Source organism: Dipodomys spectabilis, unplaced genomic scaffold, assembly GCF_019054845.1.
Source record: "Dipodomys spectabilis isolate Male_0828 unplaced genomic scaffold, ASM1905484v1 ptg000583l, whole genome shotgun sequence".
NCBI lineage: Eukaryota > Metazoa > Chordata > Mammalia > Rodentia > Heteromyidae > Dipodomys > Dipodomys spectabilis.
Window position 1 is genome coordinate 1,825,993 of NW_024871260.1, and position 10,638 is coordinate 1,836,630.

Sequence of the window (10,638 nt, forward strand, 5' to 3'; positions counted from 1 at the left end):
CCTAGCCACTTTCTTAGCCTGGATCTATTCCTTCATTGTACAGAAAAAGTGTGATTCAACTGATTTCAGTGAGATCTGTTACTAGAATTATCAAGGATTTAGATTCTTGTCTGCAATTTGGTCAAAGCTATGTCTCTTTATGTAGACTACTAAAAATGTATTTACTAAATTCAAGTAAAAACATAAATTATGTTTCCATCTTTTAAAAAAAATAAAATTCCGCTTGCTCTATAAATTAATCAGATACATGCATTTTGTGGCTAGCTAGGTCATTGCACATCTGTCTCTCTCTTCCTCTCTCTCTTTCATGGTTCTCATAGATAATATGATTGCTCCATAATTAATCTAATTTATTTTGCTTTTATATTTTTGGTTACATCATTTCACTTTCTGCTCTTCCATTTTCCAAATCATTTATATAGAAGGCATTATTTCATCTTTTCTCATTCCTCGAATAAGCTGCACATGAAGACACCACTGGTCCTTATTTTCAGTCTGTATCTTTGAATACGGAGGAACATCTTTCCTCTGCTCTCCATCAATTCCCTACTCTCCAGTTAGAATAATTTAGAATAGTAAAAATGGAAAAAGGAAAAATAAATCATGGTGAAAAAACAGATGCAGAAAATTCACCGGATTTTTCTGAACAGTTCAACCAATGTGAACTATTAGAGAAATACATGGATACCTCATTCCCACTGGCACTCAAAGTCTCTGGATCGGCAATTCTGATGAAGACGCAGAACATGATGAAAAAGTGAGGAATGGTATCAATTGCAAGACAAAAAGTGGAGAAAAATCCAAGTAAATTTCTACATTGGGCTACCGAAAATATTCAGCTTATTACAGTGCGGAGACTACTTTCCAAAAAGGCCAGTCATGTGAATACTAGGGATGACGATGAATATACCCCTCTTCATCAGGAAGCCTACAGTGGACACTTAGACATTGTCTGTGAGTTGGTGGCTCAAGTGGCAAATGCAATAACTGTAGATGGCTGGACACCCCTGCACCGTGCATATATGCAGAATAACACCAGAGTGGCTTCTTTCTTACCTCATCATGTTACAGATACCAATGCCCAAACTAAAGGCCTCTTGACCCCCTTACATCTTGCCACTGAGAATTGAGATAGCAAAGATACGCCTGCTCTCCTTCGGTTGAACCATTATATAAAACCAGGCCTGCAGAACACCTTAGAAGAAACTGCATTTGAAATTGCCCAAAGGATAAGTATGTATCGCTACCTATATGAAGTTGTGGAAGGCTGTACAAATTCTTCTCCTAAATCCTAATGGTCGGGTTAAGTTTCTCAAATTTAAAAATGCAAGTCCATCCTTTGTGTCCATACAAAATATTTCCACAATCCAAATAAGAGCAATATCTTTTTTTTTTTTTTTTGGTCGGTCATGCGGCTTGAACTCTAGGCCTGGGCGCTATCCCAGTGCTCTTCAGCTCAAGGTGAGTGCTCTACCGATTGAGCCACAGCTTCACTTCCAGTTTTCTAGTGGTTTATTAGAGATGAGAGTCTCACAGACTTTCATTCCCAGGCTGGCTTTGAACCGTGAGCCTTAGATCTCAGCCTCTTGAGTATCTAGGATTATAGTAGTGAGCCACCAGCGCCAGCAACACCAGTACTTTACTGTAAAAATTCATGAATTCCATTGAATTCTTGCAAGTGAATTGCCTGCATTGGGTGTCAAAATGTATTGAAGAGTTTTTGTATACATGTATAATGATTTCTGCAGAGTATGTGATTTTTTAGTCAGAAATAATTTTAACTTATCTGTTGAAATGAGTAGTACAGAAACTAAAGTATTACTGGTGCTTGTCTGAAAAAGAATATTTTAAAATATTCTATATTCTATGTTTGTATAATGTTAATAATTTATTTTATTCTCGCATAGACATACTTTGAATTCTATATTATTTTATAATATATAGGTTCATTAATGTGTCCTTTCAGATTGTATTCCATATAGAAACAGTTTAAGATTCCTTTTTTCCTAGGTCCTAATATTATTTTTCTTTGGGATAAAATGACAATGTTGTCTAATTTCAAAAGTTTTGTAAAGTTTATGCTATTTAAACACCTTTCTGAGGTGAAGATTTAATACACTGATGTCAAAATAAATTTAATCATATGAATTACGTGTGCTGTTACACTTGTTATTTTGAAATCAATTTTTTAATAACGGGTTTTCATTTCTTGAATCTGAAGAATGAATAATATGGAATACTTCACAAATTTTCATATCATCGTTGTGCAAGTGCTATATTAATCTGTATATTGTAATTTGGGTATACATGCTGCTGAAGCATGTAGTATCCTCTAAATTTAAGTAGCTAATGATGCAAACTTTATACAGGCTTATATCCATGGGTGCCTACTTGTAACAAGGAAACCTTATTGTTCCTAACAATGCTATTGATCTTATTTCCTTAAAATTCTGTGAATAATGGAAAAAAAATATAATGTTCAGCCGATTGCTCACATTTGCAATTTTTTGTCAATGCCAATTTTAAGTATTTTTCAATTGGAATTTGATCATACATTCAATAATTTATAGGTAGGTCCAAAGGTGATGGCTCTTTCAAGTATTATTTATTCAACTGAATTAGCTTTGTGGAGCTATTGGATTCAAAGTAATCCTTGCTTAAGGGCTATTTCTAACATTCTGCAGCTGACATTTTCCCAAATGAGGTCTTACTGGCACAAATGTCTACATGACCCTTGACTCTTCTTCCATGTAGGAACAGACCAATCAGAATATCTTACCCTGATAGCATAGATTATCTTACTTGAACAAAATTAATCTTAGTTACAAGGGATCATAGAGAGATGAACAGTCCAGACAGAACTGTTCAGACAAGAAGGTATTTTATCAAAATATAATTATTATATCTAACATTGCAAAAGTAGCTAAAGCCAAGAAGGTGAAAAAATTGTTCATATGTATGATTACTTAATGTCCTGGCCTGTCTACCATCCAACCAGGCAGGAACTTACACTACTGCCTTTCTATCACCAAATATTTTCATAGTTGCAGGAGAAGTCCATATGTTTCTCCTTGTTATTAGGCCTTAAATTGGCAATGTTTTAATCACAGTATTTTCTCTTGCTCCAGGCTATAAATCTACAAATGGTAAAGCTTTAGGTCCAACTCTATCAAACACTGAGGTAGAGATAATGGAATAATATTTTAAAACACAGTTGCCTTTGATACAGTAACTACAACAGAACAATGCAAAACATGTGTCTTTTTCTTATATTATATATAGTTATATATTTTATATTTATATTTGCTGATTTTATATTTCACACTGTGAAACTTACTAGAATTTGTTGATAATTTCACAAATAAATTGATATTTATTTATTCCAATAAATAGAATTGGAATATAAATAATTAGGTTTAAAATATATATTAGAATATAAGAAGTATCAACGCAATGTCTTTGGTATAAACTTGTGATACATTCTCAATGTTCTTGGTCTTCTGAATTCACATGGTAAAAAAACAATGTTGTTTTCCTCTAATCTGTAAGGGATTTTCTCTGCTGCTCTGTTTATTGTTTTAAATCGCTGGTCCCAAACTGTTTTTCTCCATATTTCTGAAGCATTCCTATTGATTATGCCCAAATTTTGCTGATAAGATGTCTAAAAAATATTATTCTTCTTCAGGACCCGTAGGTCCTAGGATCCCAGGTCCCAGTTACCTGCATCATCAGATAACAGGGGCAAGACTTCTCACCAGGACCCACGCAACATGCCAACACAAAGTAATTGAAGACCCATCTCAATTTCTTATTTCCTATATTTCAGGGCCCCAATTCCTTGAGATGCAGGAATTAGCAGTAAGCAATTACGAAATGCAAGGCAACTTAAAATGAAAGATGAGATCACAAATTTGAGAGTAAGTACTATAATTCAAACATTCAACTTACATATGACCAGCCCATATGAGTGAACAAGTTCACAAAGTGTCATAAGATTATTTTTAATACCCCTCCCCTATGATTAATGAAAGATTTTAGTCCAGCATAAGTGGGCCAAAAAATAGTTCCTGGAAGGATAGATCCATAATTGGTCTACCAAGGCCCAGAAATCTTTACTTAGAGTTCAAATATAATTCAGAAAAACATTGAGAAGATCCTTAGTACTTCAAAATACTGGGACTTCAGCACAACATGGTTTTGTGGTATAAAAATGTTACTCTCAAACCAATGATAATCTACATATAATCTATAATCTCCTGAAAGTTATTCCTTTTCAAATTAACTTTTTAAAATCACATTCACCAAAATAACATTTGACAAGTAGTTGATACTTAGTGACATTGCAAGTTTTTCAAGTGCAGGGAGCAAGTTACAATAAAGTTGATTTATTTACCTGGCACTAATGCCAAACACGTTCAACCATTCATTAAATTGTACCACCGACAATTTGTGTTTTTCAGTAGAGACCTTCCAGAAATGTATTAGATAGATCAGCCTCCCAAATTTCAAACCAAAACGTTAGCTAATAAAGTAAATGTCCTCATTTAATAAGGTACATTTTAAAAAGTCACAAATAGTTTTCTTATCATGTAATATGTTTTCCCTATCTGTCTAACATAGTAAGAAATATGATTTTAAGTCTTGAATATGGGTACTCATCAGAGATATGACAAACATAAAATCTGTCTTCTATCTCTATCATATTCCTCTATAGGAATAAATTTTAGTTTTCTTCTTTTTCCAAAACTAATAGGTAGTTGAAAATATTATCCCATGTGAAATAAAACAATCACACCTTTGTACAAAGCCATTTATAAAAATTGGTAGTTAGGAATATATTCTATGCCATTTTTTAACTTTCTTTTTGACTAAAGATTAATCTTCCAAATGGATGAGAATAAAATCATGTTTAGGTGCTTCATGTCTCCAGTCTTGCAAATTATTAATGCAGATGAATGAATTATGGAAATATAAGCTGATATCAGTTTAAGCATATACAGGATGGAAACTCCATGAAATGTATATAAACCTTTTGAAGTATTAATAGACAGTTTAACAGGATGACTATCAGGAAGTTGAAAGCAGAAAGGAATAATAGTAATGACATAGAATGAATGAAAAATGAACAAGGGTCAAGTACAACTAGAATACTCAATGTACACATATGATAAATTAAGTGGTAAATCTGAAATAAATCTTGGAGAAGGGGTTGGTTGAGAATGATAGAAGTGACTCTGATTCAGGCCATTGGACAATTATATGGACGTATTTATTTGTAACACACTTTCATGACCTTTTGAAATTCAGTGAAAAAACACAACAACAACAAAAAAAAACACAAAAATCACAACCAAACAGCAATCTGTAGAGAGTATGAAAATGACCTCTCAAAATTTTAATCAGTTAATGAAGGGTAGTCCTGGGAAAAATAAAGAAAACTGTTCAAAGAGGGAAGTTTGGGATAGGGGAGAATTTTGAACAGATTTAAATAGATTGTCTAAGGTTATATATAAATCACCTACATCTGCTGCAAATAGTATGTTTCTTCTACGAGTTCTCTGTCTGAACTGGATAATCCAATGGTGAGACACACTTGATAGCTTGTGAAGATAGAATGGAAGAAACAAGAACAAGAACCTATTACTCCACTAGAGAGAAAATAATCCTCTATGTTTTCCCTAATCTCTCTTCACTACTCTTTCTTCATACTTATAAGTCAAATGATTTTGAATTATATTTTTCCTTCTTTCTTCGGGCAAAGTAATTGGTCAAAGTAATTCATTAAATATTATTTGCCATTTTCTTCTTTCATGCTGTTTAATTGGCCAAGTGAGTCTACCCTCTTGCATTTGGTTGCCATGCAACAACATCTATGTTAATGAGAAGAAATCTAATGTAAAACTTTGTCTCCAGAAAACAGTCCAAGAAGCTACGATCATAAATATTTGGCTGTATTTTTTGTTTTTTCTTTTACCTTGAAAGTCTTCTTGTGTCTCAAGTGCCCACAAAAATAAGTACTCCATCACTTTTTGGTTCAATCAATTCTAACCTCAAAGATATATTTTACTAAGAAAATGGTTAGAGGAAATAGAAAAATACTGCACTTTTATTTTCTCTTAAGACTCTCCTTAGATACCATATCAGAATTAATGAAGTTATTCTATGCAAAATTATTTCAATAGATTATTTTTCTCTTGGTCTTGCATTTGTTCACCAAGATGTATGGAGGAGAGTAGAGTTAAATCACCTCTGCCTAGGAAGACAGTGTATGTTACAAAAAGACAATGCTACTGTGTCCTGCTTCTATGTTCTCCTCTTAGCTCTTGCCTGATTTCCAATTAATCACAGCATCTTGGCTTCAAGTCTAGTGAAGCTGAAGGACTGTACGTGCTCCACCACTGCTACATCTTCATGATTTGTACTTAAAAACTCTTTAAGTTGCCTCATTTGGATGTGGAATTTATTTTCATGTCTTCATTCAATCTGTTCTGCATTGTAGTGAGCCAAATAGGCTCTGTAAAATCACTGTAGGTAGTAAAAATATTAACACAATTTATATAAAAAAGTTTTGGCCTCCCTTCACTGCTGAAGCCCAATACCCTTAGCAAGGGCTTCTAAGGAAAATGTTTTCTTGCCTTTTCCATTTGCTCAATTCTTTTATGAGCCCAAAACATTTTGGCTTATGTAATAAGAGAAGTCTTCACTATCTCATTTTAATAAGGATATTATTTTTGTGAGCCACTTAGAACTGTGAAATCATTGGTTTGAATTATCCAATCAGATTTTTTTCTGTGTTTTATTGCTTCACATACAAAGACATTGTGGAAAGTGTTACAAACAGAAATGTTTAAACCCAACACCTTCTTTCATTTTGGAGGGCACTTTCTCCCTAAATATTTTGATTCAAATTATCTTTTTCAGAGAATTAATGTTTGGTAATTAAAGGTAAATTCACAAATTTTGATGCCTTATTTTTTAAGAACTTAATTTAAATTCCAATACAACCTTGTTTCAAACAGTGAGAATATAGTTCCTGGGTAAGGACAATTCTCAAGAGAACCTAAAGGATTTACAGCAAGGTTTCTGAGGTCTATTTGTTTAGTGTGAAAAAGAGCCATCTTCATCCACATTGCTCCCTCTCTACTAAGTCTCCGTGGATTTCTTTGCATGAAAGCCTATTCTCCCAGGCAATTTTAAATTTTCTTAATAGGCTAAGTTGTTAAAATTTTTGAACAATTCAAATTTACCTGTCATAACTTTAAAATTCTTGAAATTCCTTTATCAGAACCACGAATTCACCAATCTTAATTACACCTTTACCATCAAAAAGTTAACATGCTGTTTTCATTATATGGTGTCCATGCAGCTATTATTTTCCAGTGTCTTTGTATTGCGTATATATAACCATAAAAGCTGATGCTAAGCAAAATGAATTCCAAGATATGGAACCAGATTTTTTCATTTGTGGTTGTTGTTTTTGATGAATTATGTGATTTCTGTTTTCTTTGACTTTGTATTGTGAATACGTTTACCTTAAATAGGGAAGGGAAGAGGAAACGCAAAATGGTGAGTTAAAGAACAAAGGGAAAACCAATGCAACAGCAACACTCACAAGACAATATGTTGGAAATGTACATTACAACTTGTGAGGAGTGAAGGAAAACTGTGAGAAAAATGAGGGAGAAGTAACAAATTTGAAATGTTCTGTATTCACCACCTTACAATTGCTGTAACCTCACTGTACATCAATTTGATAATAAAATTGAAAAAATAAGCTGCATAAAATGTAATTTCACTGTATTGGCACAGTAAATATTATTCTTTATGTAGTAATATTTTAAAAATCAATACTATGACATTTAATTTGAATTAATTACTTCTTCTTTATCAGAGGGTCATCAATGTGAATGTTATCCAACTAGACAATATTTTCATATATACTTGCCAAATTTTTCAAAAAATAATTAATTTAGTACTTTCTCATTCTAAAACAGAAAACAGTTTAATGCTATGAAAACCCATAACTTTTAAAATTAAATAAGTTGTTAAGAGGACAGAATATGTGTGTTCTTCAAAATTCCTATGACTAATAACTACTCATTTTTAAATTCTCAACATTCCATACCTGAGAGATTCAAAACAGTACCTTTTTACATGTTATGAAAATCTGCAATAGATGCAGTTTCCAATGGGGTGTTACAGATTGAGAAGTCAACAGAAAAATAGCCACATTCTGGTAGAGGATAAAACTATGAAGCATCTGTAATAATTAATTCCTCAAGAGTAAGCAATTTTTTTTATCAGAGTAAGCTGTTATTTCTATGACCATCAATCCCAAGATTTATGCCATAAAGTCAAAAGTCATCCTAGCCCAATAGTTTCCAACTTTTTTTTTTTTTTGGTCTGTCATGGGGCTTGAACTCTGGGCCTGGGGTCTGTCCTTCACCTCTTCAGCTCAAGACAAGCGCTCTACCACTTGAGCTACAGCTCCACTTCCGGTTTTCTGGTGGTTTATTGGAGATAGGAGTCTCACAGTCTTTCCTGTCAGGGCTGGCTTTTAATTGCGATCCTCAGATCTCAGCCTCCTGAGTAGCTAGGATTACAGGCGTGAGCCACTAGGGCACCTTAAAATTCCTTAATTCACATCATGAATAGTTTATCTCTATTGTGAAAAAATAATACATCTCTGCTAGTGTGATGCCCTCCGTGTTCTGGAAAGAACACCACAATAAACTGAGCTGCATCATTTTTCCTCCACTGCTTGAGATCAGATCATTTGCAAATATTATTTATATTTATACTTTTTTAATTATCATAGATATTCAGGATGCTAAGATCGGAAAATTAAGGTTCAAAGCCCACCCAGACAGGAAGGTTTCTTAGAATCTTATCTCCAATAAACTTCTCCGCAAAAGCCAGACACAAGTGGCACTGAGGTTGAAATGATAGGGCACGAGCCTTGAGCAAAAACAGGTTCAGAGACACTGTCCAGGCCAAGAGTTCAAGCTCAAGGAAGACCAATAAAACAAAAACAAAGTTGAATACACACCCCAAACCTAGTATTTTTCTCAAAGTATACACAGGCACGTAAATAAGGAAATGGCTTCAGGTATTACATATAGGTTGAAGGAAGAAGATGTCACACAATTGCTCTCTTCATACCATTTTAAACCAAAACCTTAAAAAATTGCTGTTTTTCTAAATTTATAAATTAATGTCATCCATTTGTTGGCAACTCTGTCTAGATTATTCACATTAACATGGTATACATGAACTGTGGGAATTATCTATTAACTATGTTCTAATTATAACTCTCTTGAAAGAATATTCTAGGAAAATAGAATGCCAGAATCATTTGTGAATTTGTCAATTAATCCCTCTACTTAAAAAGAATTTTGTAGTATCCTATAGAATATGAAATTACAAACTAAACCAAAATATATATTTTAAATCTAAATTCCAATTTAGCAAGGTCTACAAAGTCCTACATTAGATGAACTTTGCTATTTCTCCAGGCTTAAGTTTTTGTAATCCTTCAACATTTCTTTGGAATCCAACAGAATGGTGATTACTTACTTTTGCAAATTTTTGAATGGGAATAATGAGCCATTTTGCAGCTAGGAATGTTCTGTAATGAAAGAGCATTTAAAACACAAGTGAGGATATATATGAGTTGCATTTCAATAGGAAACGACTTCTCAAAACATAATGACAAAATTAGACCAAACTTCCAACTGTGTATTCCTTTCTTGTTGCTTGGTTTGTTTTATTGAGACAAAATTATTTTACCTGGTCCAGGTAATTCCATTCTCTAATCTCCTGTCGAAGTGCTAGAATTTCAGGCTTGTATCACATTGGCCTGCCATAGTTTGTTTATTTACTCTAGAAACAGACTAGCAATTCTGAACTTCTCCTATGAACATATCCACTAGATTGATTGCTCACACTGTTTATGTACTATTTTCAAAGATGTTCTAACATTTGACACAAGATATGAACATTTTCATATGCACCTACAGAGTTCCCTGATTCATTGCTCCATGGATCCTATCCCGTTAATAATGATTGCTTGACTATCTTACTATCTCTGATCCCTACCTATGTAATATTCTCAACTTTTTGGGGGAAAGTTCACTTGAGGGGTTTCTAATATTAAAAATTATCACTTGATTCTTGTCTTACTCAGGACATATTTTCTATCGTTTTCTAACTTTTCTACATATTCTGAGAGTTGTTTCACTTGTGTATTTTTGTGTGCACATATATGTTCCTCTGTGTGTATGTGTATGTTTGTCTGTATGTATGCAAAAACCTCAAGCTCTTATTCAGCAATCTTGCTCATGACTGGTATTCCAGCTTTTGGCTGTTTAATTATAGGTAGTTTCTCAAAGCCTATTCTGCCCAGGCTGTATGCAAATTGAAATTCTCAGACTCCTTTACATTCTTAGGTTTTATTTTTCCCAGGAGTATCAACTTTTAAACTACAAACACTTTTGTGAATGTAAAGTCTAACCTGTAGCCCAGATTTTTAACTCAAGAATTAATATAACGATAGATGAACATATACATTATATATCCTGAGTGTACACTGTTAGAAATGTGATCCTAAGCTGAGTGGTGTTGAGATCTGAGGATTGG

General features: G+C 33.4%; 1 pseudogene; it reads right to left on the reverse strand.

Annotated features, from left to right (window-relative positions):
* Positions 1-2,225: 2,225 nt before the first annotated feature.
* LOC122100570 lies at positions 2,226-2,322 on the reverse strand (annotated as a pseudogene).
* Positions 2,323-10,638: the final 8,316 nt, after the last annotated feature.